The 21,894-nt window shown below is 39.0% G+C and overlaps 1 long non-coding RNA gene across 1 annotated transcript in view; it reads right to left on the bottom strand.

Annotated features, from left to right (window-relative positions):
- Positions 1–1,141: 1,141 nt before the first annotated feature.
- LOC118971979 (uncharacterized) overlaps positions 1,142–21,894 on the bottom strand; it is a 110,537-nt gene continuing 89,784 nt past the window's right edge. The window contains exon 4 of the long non-coding RNA XR_005060728.2: positions 1,142–1,751. This is a non-coding gene — a long non-coding RNA (uncharacterized lncRNA). The remainder of the gene's footprint in view (positions 1,752–21,894) is intronic.

Consider the following 21,894-nt stretch of genomic DNA (forward strand, 5'->3'; position numbering starts at 1 on the left):
AGTTGGTGAATATAGTGGGACTGGAATGGTTGACCACATCCCCTCTAAGAAATCCTGATACACAACTTAAAAAGAAAAAATGTGACATTTAAGAGGACGTACTCTAAGAAATTCTAATACATAATTAAAAAAGAAAATAAATTGCATTTAAGGGGAAGTGGACGCATTAAAAGGAAGAGAAAAGCCAGATGATTTTCTTTTTGGGGCTATTTGAGATGGTCCCATGTGACAAACAGAAAAGGGGAGAAAGGGCAGCATGCAAAGGGCTGTGGAAACCCAGTAAAACAGCACAGGCCCCCAGCCAGGTGACACTAATTATCAATGTAAAATATAGGTCATCTGCATAGTGCCACCAAGGAGAGAAGCGAGACCATAAAGAAGCGGGGAAGGCCTCCTCCGGAGCTGTAACTGAGCCTGCCCGGCAGCTGCAGCAGCCCAAAAGCTGGAGTAGCCAGACCTATGCGTTCTAAAGGGAGAAATCAAAGTGAGCCGGGCCCCAGGATTCCAACCGCTGATGTGTGAACTTAGTTGCTGTAACTCTATCAAAGGACTCTCCAACAGTCAGGATATCTCCATTTCTTTTTAACTTTCTTTCCCCAAATTGTTTTTTAATACAGAATATCAACATTTATTAACAAACACCTAAAGATATGACAGCTTTTAAAAGGTGTCAGTTTGTTGTAAAAATAAATCTAAAGAGCTTTTACTCCCTTTTCAGTCCTGCTTCGTGGTCATTCTGCTGTTTTTCTGATTATTTTGGAGATGCAGAAGTGGAAGGAAATGTGCAGAGTATTTGAGAAACTGAAAAATACTTCTATGTGGCTGCATACAGATTTGCATGGAGAGCAGATACATTGTGACAGAAGAGGTACTCATATTTTAAAAACTATTACTGAACATTCCCTGAATTCAAAAACTATGCAATGTATGCTTTCTGATAACAGTCTTCAGTAAGATGAAAAGAAAAAACATCCCGTCTGTGAAGGTAAGCAACACAGGAGTTGCTTAGGTCAAGTGTGTAATTCTGCAGCAGCAATGAGATCATTCCATGAAAGAAGTCATTTATATCGAGTGCATAATACTAAAAGACAACACCATCCAGAAAAAGGATAAAACGGGGTAAATTCTTTAATTGCACACTCTGTGTAAAAACTCTCAATGTAAATAAAGGATTTCAGAATTTGAAGCCATCTTTGAAACGATCTACCTCTGTTCTAGTCCCTTGATTTTACAGATGCAAACAATCTCATTAAGTGACTTTCCACAGGTTGCACTGAAATTTTATAGCAAAGGACTTTTTATATAACTTACCCAAACAAGGAGTGGCTAGAATCTGTGGGGTGGATGTGTGGCCACCCAACGTTGACAATAAGTTCTCTTCTCTAGCAAGCGTCTTTTTTATGACTGAAACAGAGACTGGAACAGCACTGGTTTGGGGAACTTAGGCTGACTGAAAAAATGTCAGTACCCCAAAAAGCTCAAACAACAGTTTCAAACCCATGTTCAGTCATCCATCAATCCAAACGCAAGTACTTGAGGCCACAGGGATTGAATTCCAACTGGCTATGCAGTTTGGTATAACAGAATAGAAAACAATGATCTCAGAAAGATAGGGGCAAAAAAGAAGACATGCTTGTAGACTTCACAGATATGGGCTTCTTTACTTGCCAAGAGCCTGCCTTCCAAAGATAGGATATGGCTCGTGATGCTTGCTTTCACGGCAGGCACTTGAATTAGCTTATCAGCTGAGCCTACAAGAGGAATGAGATAAAACAAATTTTGATTTAGCATTTATCAGATAGCCTAATTGCATCCCAGATGACGCCATGATATTTGCTTGCCAAGCTATCAGTGAAGAAATTAAAGTATGATGAAGAACATGCATTTTGTTATCATTTTCTTAATGAAAGAAGTAACAAAACTGTAAATATCGTATCTGTGTTCCATGATATGAATTTAAATTGTGAGTCCTATCAAAAAGCTGATGAAGTCTTTCCAATTTCTATCACTGATTTCCTTCTTATTCAGGCTACTTGAAAGAAATAGCATGGGTGAGAAATGTTCTAATTTGCCTCTTCTTTCCTTTTATCTATGATATACAGATTACCCTGTTGACAAAGCTGACATCCCTGTTACTTAAAAACCAGTACGTTTTGAAAAACATGACACATGCTTGAAAATAAAAAGAGAGATCTTGATTTGTGATCGACTGATTAATGGATAAATTTCCTGAGGCTTAGAGAATAATTACAAAGAAACAAACTTGAAATAGTCATTGTAGAGCCTATCATTTGAATCTTGAATGGTTTACTAAATGCATTTTTTCTTTATGACCTAAAGTCACCAAATACCTGTTGCATTAATGGAAAAGGTATTTATTTGAGGATTATACTTCATTATTCTTGATAATAGGGAAGGCAGCCTGCTACAAATAAAAGAAACCAAATCAAAACCTGATGTTGGACATTCATCTGTACAATCTTCCTCTACAATTATGCCAAGATGTAAAGGTCCTTTTAATGCTCTCCTTGTTTTGCCCCCCTACTCGCCATTCCTAGAAGTTACAATGTGCCTCCCCATGTTCCAGGAATGCTAGGAGCAGCTCGTGAGATGACCCCTGATATCAAAGGCTCATAGCACTGAGGAGGAATGACAGCCCACGAGGTGTTCCCAGTTCAGCGAATGCACAGCTGCTTCAGAACAGGGAGCAATGCTGATGGCTTTTCTCAGCAGAGCCACTGATGCATTCCTGTGTCACAGCTGCTCCTGTACATACACCCACAATAGCTGAAGGCCACCCTACCTTTGCCTCATACAAAAGTGACGGGAGGTAATCTCAGACTCTGCCCTGGACAGCTTTTGGGTGTCACGGCACTGACTGCTATGCATCAGTTTGTTTCCTAAATCTCCTTTGTGCCCACATCAAGCCTACTGAAAAGTTCCATAGTTTTACCCCACCTGGGTGCCTCGTTTTCCTCCATTATTGATTTTGTCCAGAGCTTGGCCCTGAATGGAATCAACGCTGAAATAACTCTGGAGGAAAACTACATTATGTTTCTTAAAACTGTGCATTAGTTACCAATGTTTGAAATCAGATGATTCAGCTGAGTGTCAAAGCAACCCCCTACCCTAACAGTCTGTACTAATTACAAAGAGAAGAGTAACTTGGAGAAGTCTAGCAAATACCCCCTTATCCAGGGAATCAAGATTGAAAGCACCAGTAAAGAGACGTAGCAGTTAATATCAGATGTTACCTTCTAAGACCTAGTCAAGAGCCAGTCCTGAAGACCAACCTATCTTTGGAATTTTTAGAAAGATTGGGGAGATTTGAGAAACTCAGGCCTGCTGAGTTAGTATTTTCCTGCACAGTAGAAAAACTAATTCTTTTCAAATAAATATGTAGTTTATAGTATTGTACCATTGTTAATTATTCAGATGATAATTATACTATAGTTTTATAAGATGTTAAAAATTAGAGTAATCTGGGCGTAATGGGGTGAATAGTGACCCTCAAAAAAGATGTCTGAGTCCTAACTCTTGGTACTTAAAAATGTGATCTTTTTTGGAAACAGGGTCTTTGCATAGCATTGGTCACACACTTCTCTCAAAGCACAGAGCAAATTCCAGAAAGTATCTCAGCAACCTCATCCCACCCCCTAGTGTCTGTCCTCCCCACCAGAAGTTCTATACAAGGTCCCACTTCTACCTCTTCCTGGCTGCCTTGAGCTTCTGAAAATTGAGTCTTGAAATGCCTCAAACATGAATCTTGAAAGGTATCAGTTGAACACGTACACCTCAAATATATCCTACCTGCAGAAGGCAATGCGAATCTTAGACAGCAGCATCTTTGTTTATGCAGAGAAAGTTACATTTCTGTAACAATTCATTAGGAAAGAAGAAGCTCTCCCCCTATATTTTTTCTTATATTTCACTTAACCTTTTTTAAAGTGTAAATTTTGACTCTGTTCTTCAGAATAATGTAACCACTGCATACTCTTCTATATGCTAATCTTTTAAGAAATTTAAACATATACTTTTATCTTAACCATTAATGTTTGATATCTACCAAAGTACTACAGATTTGCAACTATTAAAATAATCTTGCAAAATTCTGTAAGAAAGGAAATTTTCAGAATAGGAAGTATATTCTCAGCCACAGTTGGATATAAATACCCCACCTCCCATATGCTTTCCAAAAAGGCATTTGCTAGAAATCTGCTGATTTTGCACTTTCAGAAATTTCAGTAGGAATTAACAAAACTTAAATGACTGCCACTCGCTAAAAGAAAGAAGCATCTTTCCAGGAAACATGAATGTCTGTTTGTGGAATGTGCCAAACAGGAAAGGAGAGGCAGAGAGATGTGTAAAAATTAAACATCAGATTGTCATATTTGGTAAATATGTATCTAGATGACTTTGTTTTGATCACTGTTACCAAATCATCACAAAGGAGAAAAAAGCATTTTTCCATTTTTCTCCCTTCCAGATGGTTCATTTCAGCATCTGCCACTGGCCACAGGTGCAACTGAGATGTTTTTGGAGAATGTGGCTTGATGTAAGTTGAGTCCTGGCTCAAAGATCCCATTGGTAGATATAACCCATGGACATTTATACCAATGACAATGATTCATTCATCTATTAAACAAATACTTTTGAGTTCTACCTAAACCAGGTACTGTTGTAAGAGGAAATACTACAACTAAAACGACTTGCTTGGTGTTAGGGAGAGTACTTTAAATAAACTAAAAAAGAAGAAAACAAGCAGGAGCTAAAATAGAGGAAGGGAAGGAGAGTTATTATTTACTTTCCTTAATCTTGGAAGTTCCAGTGAGGAGAAGACATTTAAGTAAAGTCTTGAAGGATGAGGAGAAATTAATCATTTAAAAACAAAAAACAAAACAAAGAAAAAGAAAACAGAATAGAAGAATTTAGCAATGAACAGATAATATTAATAATAATAGTTAATATTTAATTAATAACAATAGTTAATATTAATATCAAGCATTCTGGACATTACATATATTATCTCCTTTAATTTTCCCAATAATTCTCCAGGAAATTATTATCCCAATTGTAAATAAACTTATTCCAGTTAAATAAATCATTCAAGATCATAGAGAAAGTAACTGGTGGGACTGGTATTTGAACCCAGATCTGTCTACTTAAAACATTGCCTAGAATCTGCCTGACTCTAATTTGAACTTAAATCTCTAGCCACCGACCCTTGAAAACAGTGTAGACTTTTCCACCTCTCAAAAAGACCTAATCCTCTCTACTTTCTAACCTCAGCTCAAGTAAAACTTCTCACTGCATTTCAATCATAATAAATTAGCTGCCACTTTCAGAGAACCCATTTTTATGTAACAATTTAGTCTTTGTAACAACACATATAGAGGATCCTGAGACATTGGTTAAGTTGTAGTTCTCAAACTTCAGTGTGCATCAGTATCCGCTGGAGGGCATGTTAAGATAAAAATTGTTTCCATCCAATGAGTTTCTGAGTCAGTGAGAATAGAGGGCCTGAGAACTCGCACTTCTAACATGTTAAGAGAGGCTTATGTTACTGTTCTGGGGACCATGCTTTGAGAACCACTGGGTTTAGTAACTTGCTCATATTTACTCAGAAACAAATGGCAGAGTCAGCGGGGATTTGTGCTCATGTACATGGGCATCCAAAGCCTTCATTCCTAACTAGTACATTAGTACTAATCCGCTCCTTTCCAATAGGGTTTTCAGTAAATACGAAGTATTTGGCACATAGTACCCTTCATACTGTTTATGGTTTTGTTTTCCACCTCTTGAATCTTCTGGAGCCCAGGCAGCTTTGGGCCTGTCAGCCTGATTATCATATCAAAGCTATGCTGAATGTGTCTGTTTCCCTTTTAATCAATCTACTCTATTCCTCTTACTGTCTAGTTGATTCTTTTCATATTCTCAGGAGGTCAAATTCCCGAGAGTATAAGCATCTGAGAGGTCTAGCTAATTACTGCTGTCCCTGTTTGCACAGGGCTTTCCATGCTTGACTAAGTAATGGGCTTCTGCCCCATCTACAGATTGGCGCCCTCGCTGCAGGTGCCCACCCCTGGTCCAATCGGCTGCAGCCATCTGCGAAGGGCCTCAGGGTCCAGAATGGAGCTTCTCATGGTTGCAGTCATGTAAGGGCTGTGGGCACACTCCATGGGATTGATATGTGTGGTACAAAAAGTACTCTCTACCAGGTCTCCTCCTTGTATTATTTCTAATTATATAAAGTATTTTAAGTAAATGACACAAAGACTTCATAAATATATTCTGTGGTTCACCAAGTTTTCTTTTCTTACATCTTTCTTCATTAATTCTTTGATATGATTTCTCCTGTAGTTTTTTTACATGTAATTCTCAGTGGAGTGCTGTAATAGAGCTATAAGAAATGATAAATAATAGTGGAGAACTATTAATCCCTTCTCCCAGAATGTGAGAATAGCATCTTAATCCCATATCTCAGAGGGTGAGAATAGATATGGGAGCGAAGTTCTGTTTTAGGTAAAATGACACTGACAGTCTCATAAATTCAACTGTCTGCCGTGTTAGCTCTCTTGGCAGAGCCAGAGTGTAATAATTGAAACCTTTTATTCTTCAAACAGAACCTATATTTGTTTCAGAAAAACTTGGACTGAGATTTTGTTTTACCTTGGATAGTTTATACATTCTTTTAATTTTTTTCCTCTTTTTTCCAACAAATAGAATACCATGTATCAAGTTTCCTTAGTCAGGCAAATATAGAAAATCTAAACCAACCTTACACTTCTAAAAGATTATTTTCCTAAGAATTGCTACCATTTCTAACCCACTTAAAAAAAAGAAAATCTAGACATTTTTTTCAACAAGGGTCCCAGCTGTGATTTTATTTGCTAGTTGCTGCCCTGAAATTCATGGAGACTTATCTCAAATATCAGAATTTCATTCATCCATAAAACATGGGTTCAGAAGGACTTGTTTCCTGAAATCAGTTACTAAACTAATATACTTTATTGACTTTCCTGTTCAAATTCCTTTTCCAATGTAGGAGTGTCCTGCTTTGGAGATTATTTCTGTATCCTACCCACTTTATTTTCTGGGACTCCTTAGAGTTGTATTCATTCATTTTTTGTTGTTTTAATTGGACCTGAAATTCTATAGGTTAGAGTGTAGTGATTTACCTTGGAAATGATGATAGGCATTTCATTTTTAAATCTTCCTGTATTTTTTTAACTTTACAGATATAGGGCAGGATCCCCTTGTTTATTCTTTACTTCTCAGTGGGGGTAGGGTCATATGAGGAAACAGTTCATGGACCTGGAGCACTATTAAATGTATGTGGATTTTATGAATGTTCTCATTCATTGCCATGAGCATATTTCATAAATAAGTTTTAAAATAACTGTTTTAAAGGAAAAGTGCTAGGAGAAAGTAGCCTATTTCAACCATCCTGGTATTGACCTTCTTCTAAACGGCAGAAAAGTGCAATGTGTGCTTATGACTTGTCAGAAGCACAAAAGTATAGAGTAGAAATGAAATGTATGGCCTCAAATCTAAGTCATTCTTAAATGAGAATTATCTGAGATAGTACAGCTCTGGGAACACACATTATCTAGGCAGGAGAGGGAACAAGCCAGCATCGAAAGGTATGCTTTTCATCTGCTCCTTGAAACAAAAGGTAGAAACTTAATTTAATATTACCTGCAAATATAAAAGAGTTTCCTCTCTTTTAGGAGGCATATTATGACCAGCAACAAATTCCATGAAACCCTTTATAGGCGGTGGGGGGCAGGGTGAACATCTGGATTCCCTCTGTATCATCAAAAGGCCCTGGGTTTGGCCTCTTAGGCATTTATTTATTCATTTTTCCAGTCAACCATGAGATTAGAGAAAGGGAGGTGAAAAAAAGGGGTGAGAAAAAACGACTTTGATTAAAATTTCTTTCTGGTAAGCACGAATAATTATGAGCAAGTAAAAGTAAAGAAGAGAACTAGGAAGCAATATTGGGACATCGCGGAGAGATAGTTAAGATTTATTTCTTCAGTCACACAGTGAAGTTGCCTCTTGGTCTTTATTTCTTTGGCACATGAGTGAATAAGAACAGAACATGAGAATCATCTGAGTTACAGAGAGGTGGGAGTCCCGGCGTTGTCCCGCCCATCTGTTCCTAGCCATCCCTCATTGGACCTGAAAGAAAACCGTGAGGGAAAGATGACCTGTTTTAAATTGTAGAGAATTAATTATATCATGTTACCAGATTTATGACCCAGCTGAACTTTAATTATTCAGCTCCACAATTCTCAAAGTTGGCATGTGGAATAATACATTATAGAGTGCGGGAGACGTTTCCTACAAGTCTCCTCACATAAGTTGGCACTATATAATTTAGCTTCATTTAACTTTAGGGAGCTAATGGAGTTGAAGGGGCAAGCTCTGTAATTTCCAGCTCGGTTTCAAAATGAAAGTCGTGTTTGGAAAACCCTCCTGTCTCACCTCCTCCTTAGGCTGCTTGCTAGGCTGGAACTGGTCATTTTGTCGTTTTCTCCATAGTAGTACCAAGAATACCTGAGGCTGAAAGAAATGTCAGCCTTGCTCTTCACGTTGCTGACTTGACAGAGGCAAGTAAATAGGAATAACGTCAGTGAAAGCAACTCAGCATTATGGGTAAATTCAGAGGGGAAGTGGGTGAACATCTTTTATTAGCTTAGCTCTGCTCGGCAGAGGAGAATGCAGTAAGCTTCTGCCATTTTAGGTTCAGTAGGAATGTTTTTGCCTTTTTACAAAAACCTCTTTAGGACCTATAGTTCAAAACACTAGAAAAATATAACAATACCAGCTATCACTTCCTATATGTGTCCTCTGTGTAACACGAATTGGATTAGAAGTTTTATGGGACTCTTTCAACTCAGCAACCTGTGCGTCATGGCCTCTTTACTGATGAGAACACTGAGTCTAAGGAACGAAGGAACTTCCCCATGATCTCCAAGCCTATTAACAGTGCTGAGGCCTGTGTCTGTTTCACTGCAAAGCTGTACTGGTTGTCTGTTTTTGCTTCAAAAAACATTAGCATATGACATCAATAACCAAATAAGAGTAATTTACATTGGTGGTTAAGCCAATCTTGATGGAGCTGGGGGTAGAATTTCCATTCACTTTCAAACCATGTGGAATAATATGACCTTTATTTCCCTAACGTAGTTCTTGCAGGAGATTAGATTATGTCCTCATTACTAGCCATTAAACCTGCTTTTAGGAAAAGATGAAATTCACTCTTGAAAAACACTAAATAAAGCATATAGCAGGGAAACTTAAGCTTTGCTTTCAAAGATCCACTGAACTATGCATATACAATTTAGCCTTCAATATGTGACATCCTTGTCTTTCCGAACAATCTGCCAAATTCTCCTTTACCCTCACCTCTCAGCTGACCTCACTGTATTTTGGAAACAGCCTAGGCTTTTAGACAAATTAAATTCCCTTTAGACTATGCAAAACTTTCATTATTTCACCAAGACCATATTCTGTCCGTAGCAAGAGTAAAACAGCAGGAATTTAATTCCCGTTCAGCTTGGCCCACATCCAAGTTGGTGATACTTTCCTCCCCTCCTTTTCATTGTTAAATGCAACAGGCTCTTGCAAAGCCAGCCGTTGGCGGGACAGCACCACTTCCAATCTGAAACAGCTGCAGAAATGTTAGGAAAATTCTCTTTCTAATGACTAATAGCACATTTCTGAAAGGACAAAAGATTAGCCAACAAATCCCCAGGATTTCTTTGGATCCCCCAAATTCAACATTATCAGAATTCTTTATGTTCTCCTGATGGGTTTCTAGGCATATGTGTTGTGAACAAGACCTAACAATAAATTACTCTTTTAACTTATGTAAATTTGTTATGACTTATTTATAATTTATAAAGCCATAGGTGACAGGAGTTTGACTTTTACTGGTGGAAATACTGGTGAAAATATAGAAACTCTCAATGGCTAGAACTTTGTCTGTCATACTTGAAGAAGCCATTTGTTTCAGCCTGTCATTCTATGAAAGAATCAAAAGGAATCTAGTGTCATTAACTCTTCAAGAAAGAAGAGAATGCACTCTATTTTTTCTACTTTAATTCACCAAATTTACAGAGAAATCTTTCCAGTGATATGCCTATACCTTGATTAGTAATACATAAGGATGTGATATTAAAAAAACTAACATTTAAAGATATTATAATTCTGTCTAAAAGATCACTAAAACATATCAAGATCTTTTGAACTCTATTCATTAAAGGAATTTTATTGAGCAGAGATTTTGCAAGAAACATGTGCCTTTAAATGAACACATGGGGAATTTGAGACTTAAGACAGTTTAAATAACTTACCCAAGGACACAGAGCTGCTCAGTAATGGACTCAGGATTTGAACCCTGTTCTATCTGACTCCAAATCCACACTTTGAACACCTGAGATATGGCATATACTAACTCACCATAAGAGAAGGCAGAACATAAACATTTTAAGAAAGGCATGCAAATCAGAAAAGGGAAAGGTCACATTAAATTGGAATGTAAAAGGTTGTGAGCTGGACCACGCAGGATGGAGAGGATTCTACAGTTATGAGAGGAGTCTGTGTATGGGGCATTCTAAAGGAATGGCATTAAAAAATGCAATAAAAGGAAAATGAAGCCTGGTGGGACATGCTTGGGAACAGGGAGTTCTTGCTACCTGCTATGCTCTGCCGATAGGGGGTGCTAGAGAGAGACTGCACGGCTAGAGGAAAGAAGGAATTTTTTTCCTTCCTGTTTACTCTCTGTTCTTGTCAGGGTAGCCCTGACCAGTGTTTCTTCAGTCTGGTGGGAGCATTTTGCTCCTGGAGAAGCAACAAAATATTTTCAGTTTAATGTTTTGCCACATTACCAGAACCAACCTTCTTATATCCTTTCGGGAGCACTACCGCCAGCGGGCCAGAACTGTGTGGCTGTCCAGGGCCCAACACCCTCTCTGCACTGCTGGCTTCCTAATTCCAGCTTCTTTCTTCTGTGGGTTTCTTCCTGCAGCTACTTCTTGTGTGACACTTTTGCCTTTCCAGTTCTCCAATATCTGGTTAATCAGTATATTAAATCTCTCTATTAAAATAACTGATATGGTTTCTGTCTCCTGAATAGACCCTGATTGGTACACCATGCTGGTGCCCAAACAAACCAATGATGAACAAAACAGAATTGCCGAAATGGACTCACTATTAATCAATATTCAACTTTGAGTAAGTATTCAGCACGGAGAAGAGCTCATGAAAGGCGTATGTAACAGTATCTGAATAAAATTGTGGGGGAGGGTTCTGCAGCAAAAGAGAAAGAGGGAAGGAGCTATGAGAGTGACAAATAAGAGCAGCAGCTGGACAAAGAAGGTGAACGGGAGGCAGCCAGGTGAAGAAAGAGAGAAGAACACTCTAGGAAAGACAAGGAGTTGCATGTGGGAGAGCCCGGAGCTGGGAGAGACTGAAATTTATTCAGGAATAAATGGAAGCATCATATGGCTGGAGTGGTGAGAGGCCCAGGGGAGAGGAAGTCAGATGAGGCTGTGTGGGTGGGACCCAGGAAGGGAAGGGTTCAAACGGCTTAGGGATTAGAGCGCAGAGTTTAGAAAACTGGTTGTGCAGTTTATAGAATGGGATGTTAGAAACAGAAATGAAACAGTCCCGTTATGTTGAATATAAAGGGTTTGGCTGCAGGAGCATGTCGTTTTAAACTTAATAGGAGAAATCGTAACCTAGGTCATCAACTTCCAGGCAGTGAGGAAGCCACTAGACTAGAAATAATGGAAAGAGAAAAACTCAGGAAAAACTTTGGAGAACACTTATATTTTAAGGGTATGAGAAAGGAGTTTGTGGCTGACAGTGAAACTGAAGATGAGATTGCATACTTTCCAAGAATGTCTAGGTCAGAGACAGATTATTACCAGTGGATGATTAGAAAGAAATGGAGATAAATCAAACAGAATTAAGGGGGTGAGAAAACCATGAGGGCAAAGTGTTAGAAGCAGCAAGAATGTGGATACCGATGATTACGACAGTGGAGGGATATAAAGGAAGATTTAGAAGCAGGGGTTGAAATCACTGAGGATGTAGGGGGAGAGTTTCCCAGGAGACCGAAGAGTATTAGATGCAAAGACGATACAGACAGCGTGAGGTCTGAAGGACAGTCAGGGAATGATGGCCAATCAGTGGCGGAGAGGATCAACGGGGAGTGGTTTACTCTTCATCCCAAATAGCTATGATTAAAGTACGAGTAGTTTAATACAGCCCAGATTCACTGTGACTCTTACCCTTAAAGAGTAGACATCATTTGGGAAGAGAAACGACAGACATTGAGGGCAACACTGCAGCTGGAGATTTTACTGAGGGTTCAGCGGTACTTCCTTTAATGTTTACTCTTTTAGGTTTTCCAGTAAGATTCTGGTTATCAATGGCTGTGTAATAAACTACCCCAAAACGTAGTGGCTGTACCAACAACAATCTTATTAAATATTTCATGATTTTTTGTGATAGAAATCCAGGCAAGGCTCACCTGTTGATTCTTTTGCTCTGTTTGGCATTAATCATTATTCAGTCTCAGGGTCTCTCTGCAAGGCCCCTCCAGCACAGTCTGACTTCTTCTACGGCAACCCAAGGCTCTGAAGTGCATGTCCCAGGGTGCAGGCAGGAGCTGCGTCCTGGCCTGGCCTCACGTTCCACTTCAAGTAAGTCATGAAGGCAGCAGAGCGATACATTCTATCCCCCAGGGGAGAAACAGCAAAGAATTGGTGGCCACCTTTTATCTGCCACAAAAGGATAAGTTTTTAATGCCTCCTGCCTTTTGACCATGCAACAAACCATTGCTGTGCAAGAAGTTAATCTCAGGGTTGTGTGATATAGTCAAGGAGAAAGCAGTGTAAAGGGAACGGATGTAAAGGGACCCAGATGATGTTTATTCTCTCTGTTAAGTAAACCATTTAACGTTTCTGTGTCCTGTACCTTTTTCTCTCATTTCTCTAAAATATATATAACTTTATATATATATATTATATATATATATATGTGTGTGTGTGTGTGTGTGGTGTGTATATGTGTGTGTATACTTATGTATATACCACTTTATATATATCTTTATATGACTTTAATATATCTACTTCTCAGGATTCCTATAAGGATATGACCATTTGTATAAAAGGCACTGATGATAATGAACTTACATTATGCAAAGTGTAATTATTATTCGCTGGTAGCATTGAGATCATAATGAATCCAGATGGCTTAATTTTGCAAAGCACCGACTTCCTAAATCTGTATTAGGATGGATCCTGTGGTGACTGCAGGGCCGTTGTCAAGGGTTCCAGATCTTCTAATATTTTGCAAACACTTAAGGAGAGCCTCTGGAAGTCTGGTGACAAACGGAGCATTCAGGACCTTTGCTCCTCTGAAACCGCCCCCCAGCATGGATGAATTCCAAGGTGGGAGGGAGCTACTTCCCAGCTATTCTCAAGAGAAGCCTAACTTACCTCTTCATGTGGACAACACTTTCTGAGATTAATGTTATAAAAACTTAGGCCTGAGCTCCTGCTCAACAAGAAATTTGTCAGCGGAAGTACAAAATCAATTAGTAGCTCGCCTTTTGATGGAGAAGCTGGTTTAAAAGTGAACCACTTTAACAACAAAGATACTACCTCAGATGCTCCTTCCTAAGTGAAAACCATGGCGCACGTGCAGAGCACTGATCTTGAAGCTGCTCCTCGTTATGGCTTAGATCGGGGCTTGATTTCTGACAACCAAAGAGACTTAGCTTATGAGTGTTCCTACTATGAGGTGGTTTTGGAGCCCAGTGTGGGTTCTGGGGTATCCCCCAGGAAGCTAGTTAGAGTCATAGTTACAGATTGCAACTCTTGAGAGTTAATAATCAGTAGGTCTGGGGAGAAACACAGACATTTTTTACTGCAACACAAGATGATAATGATGCAGGGGCACTACATGTAAAAAAGATTGCCTACAGATAGGGTGAATGGGATGGCTCAGCCTTGGGTAAAAGAAGATGCTAAAAGTATAAAGTGATAGTTTCACAATGAGACCTTAAGTTTCTACAAATATTAACAACGCAAAAGGGTATGACTACCCTCTCTGAGGTTCTCCCCTTAGGTATACAGAGTATCATGGGTTACTGGTAGGGACTTCCAAGTTCATTCGTGGCAAAGCTTTCATTTTACAGAGGACACGCCTTCCCTAACTCACGTTCCCTCCACATATTTCCAAAGCATCCCACTTGTTTGTCACGGCACATTTTACACTGTGGTAACTGGCCACTTACAACTGTCTCTCCCACTAGACTCCAATGGCCTCAATAGGTTGGACACTTTCTCCTTCTTTATCTTTTTCCTAAGATCATCACTGTTCCAGGCAGTTAAGAGGTGTTTACCAGATGGATGGACAGATAAAATAATTAAGACCAGAAAACTTAAATGCTCTGTGAATGAATCTATGGTTCCAAGGATGACAGAGACAGATCTAGTCTCTCAGCTTGCAATCTTAAGGCTCTCAGAACTGTGTGTTGCTGTTCAGGGGCTTTCTCATGCAATGCATGAAACAATGCCTGGCACATTGTAAATGCTTACCAACATACTGTCTCTCTTATTTTATTTTTATGTGAAGGAAAAGAGAATAGTAGTGCAGACAGTAAAGAAGAGCCTAGAGCTTGAAATCAGAAAAAACTGGTTTCAGTGTTTGGCAGTCAGAATACCAGCTCCCTTGTTCACAGGTTATGAGACTTTGAAAAAATTACTTAGCTGTCTCCAAAAGTCTTCTACCTCATGCAAAAACTGAAGTAACATCTTCCTCAAAGGACTGCTTGTATATTAAATGAATCAACACATATAAAGCATTTATAGTAGTGCCCATCACATAGTAAGTGTTCAATAAATTAGTTACTTTTTTAAATGAAAAGAACATGACAAGTCAGTGTACATCAGTGTTAGTCCTTGTTTATGCAACTGGGGAAGATGTACCGAACTATAGTAAACTAGGTGTGTGTTTTGATCCATCCTAACAGGGAGGAAAATCACCTTAGCAGATGCTACAGACTTGAAAATAATTCCCCAAATACCAGATTTTGTACAAAGAAATTCCTTCTCTACACAGATTTTTCAGAGGCATGATATCACCTGTGATAAGAAGATTTGAATAGAAAAAGGGGAGAGTGGAGAAAAGGAAATATATGGAAAGATGCTGTCCTCCTTATGAACCATCTGAAGATTCCTCTGAGCCCCACACGGCCTGAAACACTTGTATGAAAGAGTATTTGGGGGGTGCTTCCAGCCTTATCCAGCTAATCACCAGATATGTATTGAGCCCCTGCTATGTACAAGTCCCCTTTCTTGTACTGCAGACACAGAAATGAAGAAGACAGGGAAAAGTTCCTGATTTTATGATGTTTGATTATAGTAGGGGTTACAGACAAACAAATATGTAGATTATATATTATTCTAAATCTATCATAAATCAGAGAAAGGAACAAACAGTGACTGAGAGTCAGATTTAAGAAAGATAGAGGTTTGGCCAGGACAATACGACAAAGACTAGGAAGGCCAAGGGGATTTAGGGCTTATGCAAGGGAGTAAATATAACCACGTATCATGAAATCTAAAAGAAGAATCAGAATGCAGAGGATGCAGTGAGGGATAAAGGAAGGACAGCAGGGTCGGTGGAATGTAGTCCCAGATGGAGATGAAGAATTGCTAAAGTTGTTATATAGCTTAGATTCAGCTCCCCCAAAAAAGAGACCCTGAGACACGGACTTGAGTGTATCTGGGAGGCAATCTCAAGAAGCACAAGTGAGGAAATGAGAAGGTGGAGAAGTAAGACAAGGAAGCAAGAAAATCCGGTACTGCTGGGCAGCCATGATTCAGCCTCACAAAGGACAACGGGGAGACCATGACGCACATGTGACCGAACTACCCCACCAGAGACTGGACACTGGGGCATCACTCACTTACTCTCTGTCCCCACTGGCTGAGGGTTTCCCATGGGGATGTTCTGTGCCATCCCCCTAAACTTCTGGGGCATGTGTACATCCAGTGGAGGAAGTTGCCTTGGCTAGTTTTTTTCCCTGAGAAAGTCCTTTGAAAAGAAGAGAGGCAGAGAAAAGCAGAAAGGCATAAGTGATGGAATGGGGTGTTGGGGACCATGACTTCAGGTGAGCACAGCTGGGCCCAGGGGGTGTAGATGGAACATCAGCAGTCTTTGCTTCAGGTTGCTCGAGGAAATAAAGGAAAAAGGAAGAGATAGTCATGGGTGAATATGATGCTTTAAAATGATATTATGGAAGGATGACAATTATTACTAGTAACAAGGTCAAGGGTATGACCCCAGGACTAAAAGCCAAGGTAATAATAGATGACAAGCTCAATGGAGGAAAGAGATGAGGAAACGTATAGTGCAGAGTTTTGAGAGAGCATCTGTGAGGATATTTAATTCACCAAAAGTTATGAGGAGTGTTGTTAGAGAACGTGGCAGTGAGTTAAGAGCTAAAGATTTTTGAAAACTGTGAAAGAATGACTGAGGGAACTATAGATGAAAACAACAAAAAGGGATAATGTCTGATACAGTTCAAAGACATGAGAATCAAAGTGATTTTAAGAAGCAGGGTAAGAAAGATCCTGAAGCACCAACGAGGATGCAAAGAGGCACTTAGACCACTTCCAGGCCCAGCTGTTCAGGAGTATGGAAGGGCAGACAGTCTCTACTGAGGTTAAGAGTGAGGTTTCAGCCATAACATGAAGGCAGAAGGTATCTTCATAAACATACAAAGGATTTCACTGATGATAACTAGCTTGATATTCAGGGGCCCAGATAACTTTCAGGGATTAGAGACGTGTAGGAGATAAAGTCAGCAAAGCGGATGTGTGGGGCCAATGGAGATGTAATCAGAGGATGTGAAATCCTGGATTTCATGTGATTTAATCTTTACATTTTGACAGTTGTAACATACATGAGCAGCTGAAGTAAAGCAAATTAATTTCTCTAATTTGTCATCTTCATTTTTCTCTAGTTCAATAATCTCAAGTGATTATATATTTATTTATAAAACCAAATGTATATTGTTAAGAGAATATTGGAATATAATGTTTCAAAAAATACAGTATTATTTAAAAATAAGAAACAGTTCCGTAATCCATAGAGTTAAATATTATAAAATGAAATATAAAATGTTTAAGCAAATAGTAATGAAAATTCAATACATCAAAGCTTTTGTGTTGTACCTAAAGCAGTTCTTAGAATAATTGAAATTAATGAGCTAAGAGTAAAGCTAAGCATATACTCATATATGGGAAAATGTCAATAATATAAATACAAAAAATAAAAGAAAGGAAAAATAAGGATGAGCACAAAATTAATGAGAAGAGGACAAACATAATATACAGAAAAATTAAGCCAAAAGTTTGCTCTTTGAAAATAACAATTGAAAAACTACTATGACTTTGGGGCGGAGCCAGGATGGCGGCATGAGTAGAGCAGCAGAAATCTCCTCCCTAAACCACATATATCTATGAAAATATAATAAAGACAACTCTTCCTAAAATAGAGACCAGAGGACACAGGAAAACATCCAGACCACATCCACACCTGCGAGAACCCAGCACCTTTTGGAAGTCTTAAAGTCTTAAAGGGGCAGGACAGGACACTTAGACCAGAGGCAGGGAATCTGGGGATCTCTGGGCACTCTAAGCCCCTGGGCAACAGGGAGCACAGAGGCCCCTTACAGAGATAAACAGCCTCCTGGCCGCTCCCCCTCCAACGGAGCTCCACCATTTTGGAGGAGCAGTCCCAGCCAGGCCACGCCCACAGCAACAGCGGAGATAAACTCCAAACCAACTGGGAAGGTAGCTGAAGCCTTGTCTGCACACAGCTGCCAAGCATAAGCCACTAGAGGTCGCTATTCTCCCAGGAGAGGAAGGCCACAAACCAAAAGAAGGGAAGCTCTCCCAGCTGCCACTCGTACCAGCTCTGCAAACTATCTCTATCACCATGAAAAGGCAAAACTACAGGCAGACAAAGATCACAGAGACAACACCTGAGAAAGAGACAGACCTAACCAGTCTTCCTGAAAAAGAATTCAAAATAAAAATCATGAACATGCTGACAGAGATGCAGAGAAAAATGCAAAAGCAATGGGATGAGATGCAGAGAAAAATACAAGAGCAATGGGATGAAGTCTGGAGGGAGATCACAGATGTCAGGAAGGAGATCACAGAAGTGAAACAACCCTGGAAGGATTTATAAGCAGAATGGATAAGATGCAAGAGGCCATTGAAAGAATAGAAACCAGAGAACAGGAGCGTATAGAAGCTGAAATAGAGAGAGATAAAAGGATCTCCAGGAACAAAACGACACTAAGAGAACTATGTGACCAATCCAAAAGGAAGAATATTCGTATTATAGGGGTACCAGAAGAAGAAGAAAGAGGAAAAGGGATAGAAAGTATCTTTGAAGAAATAATTGCTGAAAACTTCCCCAAACTGGGGGAGGAAATAATCGAACAGACCACAGAAATACACAGAACCCCCAACAGAAAGGATACAAGGAAGACAACACCAAGACACATAATAATTAAAATGGCAAGAATCAAGTACAAGGAAAGAGTTTTAAAGGCAACTAGAGAGAAAAAGGTCACCTATAAAGGAAAACCCATCAGGCTATGATCAGACTTCTTGACAGAAACCCTACAGGCCAGAAGAGAATAGCATGATATATTTAATGCAATGAAACAGAAGGGCCTTGAATCAAGGATACTGTATCTAGCATGACTATCATTTAAATATGATGGCGGGATTAAACAATTCCCAGACAAGCAAAAGCTGAGGGAATTTGCTTCCCACAAACCACCTCTACAGGGCATCTTACAGGGACTGCTCTAGATGGGAGCACTCCTAAAAAGAGCACAGAACAAAACACACAACATATGAAGAATGGAGGAGGAGGAATAAGAAGGGAGAGAAGAAAAGAATCTCCAGACAGTGTATATAACAGCTCAATAAGCGAGCTAAGTTAGGCAGTAAGATACTAAAGAAGCTAACCTTGAACCTTTGGTAACCACGAATCTAAAGCCTGCAATGGCAATAAGTACATATCTCTCAATAGTCACCCTAAATGTAAATGGACTTAATGCACCAATCAAAAGACACAGAGTAATAGAATGGATAAAAAAGCAAGACCCATCTATATGCTGCTAACAAGAAACTCACCTCAAGCACAAAGACTGGCACAGACTAAAAGTCAAGGGATGGAAAAACATATTTCAGGCAAACAACAGTGAAAAGAAAGCAGGGGTTGCAGTACTAACATCACACAAAATAGACTTCAAAACAAAGAAAGTAACAAGAGATAAAGAAGGACACTACATAATGATAAAGGGCTCAGTCCAACAAGAGGATATAACCATTCTAAATATATATATGCACCCAACACAGGAGCACCAGCATTTGTGGAACAAATACTAACAGAACTAAAGAGGGAAATAGACTGCAATGCATTCATTTCAGGAGACTTCAACACACCACTCACCCCAAAGGATAGATCCACTGGGCAGAAAGTAAGTAAGGACACACAGGCACTGAACAACACACTAGAACAGATGGACCTAATAGACATCTATAGAACTCTACATCCAAAAGGAAGAGGGTATACATTCTTCTCAAGTGCACATGGAACAGTCTCCAGAATAGACCACATACTAGCTCACAAAAAGAGCCTCAGTAAATTCCAAAATATTGAAATTCTACCAACCAATTTTTTAGACCACAAAGGTATAAAACTAGAAATAAATTCTACAAAGAAAACAAAAAGGCTCACAAACACATGGAGGCTTAACAACATGCTACTAAATAATCAATGGATCAATGAACAAATCAAAATAGAGATCAAGGAATATATAGAAACAAATGACAACAACAACACAAAGCCCCAACTTCTGTGGGACACAGGGAAAGCAGTCCTAAGAGGAAAGTATATAGTGATCCAGGCACACTTGAAGAAGGAAGAACAATCCCAAATGAATAGTCTAACATCACAATTATTGAAACTGGAAAAAGAAGAACAAAGGAGGCATAAAGTCAGCAGAAGGAGGGACATAATAAAGATCAGAGAAGAAATAAACAAAATTGAGAAGAATAAAACAATAGCAAAAATCAACAAAATCAAGAGCTGGTTCTTTGAGAAAATAAACAAAATAGATAAGCCTCTAGACAAACTTATTAAGAGAAAAAGAGAATCAACAAAAATCAACAGCATCAGAAATAAGAACGGAATAATCACGACAGACTCCACAGAAATAAAAAGAATTATTAAAGACTACTATGAAAACCTATATGCCAACAAGCTGGAAAACCTAGAAGAAATGGACAACTTCCTAGAAAAATACAACCTCCCAAGGCCGACCAAGGAAGAAACACAAAAGTTAAAAAAACCAATTACGAGCAAAGAAATTGAAATGGTAATCAAAAAACTACCCAAGAACAAAACCCCGGGGCCGGACGGATTTACCTCGGAAGTTTATCAGACACACAGAGAAGACATAATACCCATTCTCCTTTAAGTGTTACAAAAAATAGGAGAGGAGGGAATACTCCCAAACTCATTCTATGAAGCCAGCATCACCCTAATACCAAAACCAGGCAAAGACCCCACCAAAAAAGAAAATTACAGACCAATATCCCTGATGAATGTAGATGCAAAAATACTCAATAAAATATTAGCAAACAGAATTCAACAGTATATCAAAAGGATCATACACCATGACCAAGTGGGATTCATCCCAGGGATGCAAGGATGGTACAACATTTGAAAATCCATCAACATCATCCACCACATCAACAAAAAGAAAGACAAAAACCACATGATCATCTCCATAGATGCTGAAAAAGCATTTGACAAAATTCAACATCCATTCATGATAAAAACTCTCAGCAAAATGGGAATAGAGGGCAAGTACCTCAACATAATAAAGGCCATATATGACAAACCCACAGCCAGCATTATACTGAACAGCAAGAAGCTGAAAGCATTTCCTCTGAGATCAGGAACAAGACAGGGATGCCCACTCTCCCCACTGTTGTTTAACATAGTACTGGAGGTCCTAGCCACGGCAATCAGACAAAACAAAGAAATACAAGGAATCCAGATTGATAAAGAAGAAGTTAAACTGCCACTATTTGCAAATGATATGATACTGTACATAAAAAAACCTAAAGACTCCACTCCAAAACTACTAGAACTGATATCGGAATACAGCAAAGTTGCAGGATACAAAATTAACACACAGAAATCTGTGGCTTTCCTATACACTACAATGAACAAATAGAAAGAGAAATCAGGAAAACAATTCCATTCACCATTGCATCAAAAAGAATAAAATACCTAGGAATAAACCTAACCAAAGAAGTGAAAGACTTATACCCTGAAAACTACAAGTCACTCTTAAGAGAAATTAAAGCAGACACTAACAAATGGAAACTCATCCCATGCTCATGGCTAGGAAGAATTAATATCATCAAAATGGCCATCCTGCCCAAAGCAATATACAGATTTGATGCAATCCCTATCAAATTACCAGCAACATTCTTCAATGAACTGGAACAAATAATTCAAAAATTCATATGGAAACATCACAGACCCCGAATAGCCAAAGCAATCCTGAAAAAGAAGAATAAAGTAGGGGGGATCTCACTACCCAACTTCAGGCTCTACTACAAAGCCATAGTAATCAAGACAATTTGGTACTGGCAGAAGAACAGAGCCACAGACCAGTGGAACAGATTAGAGACTCCAGAAATTAACCCAAACATATATGGTCAATTAATATTTGATAAAGGAGCCATGGACATACAATGGCAA

The sequence above is a fragment of the Manis javanica genome, chromosome 14, assembly GCF_040802235.1.
Source record: "Manis javanica isolate MJ-LG chromosome 14, MJ_LKY, whole genome shotgun sequence".
Lineage (NCBI taxonomy): Eukaryota > Metazoa > Chordata > Mammalia > Pholidota > Manidae > Manis > Manis javanica.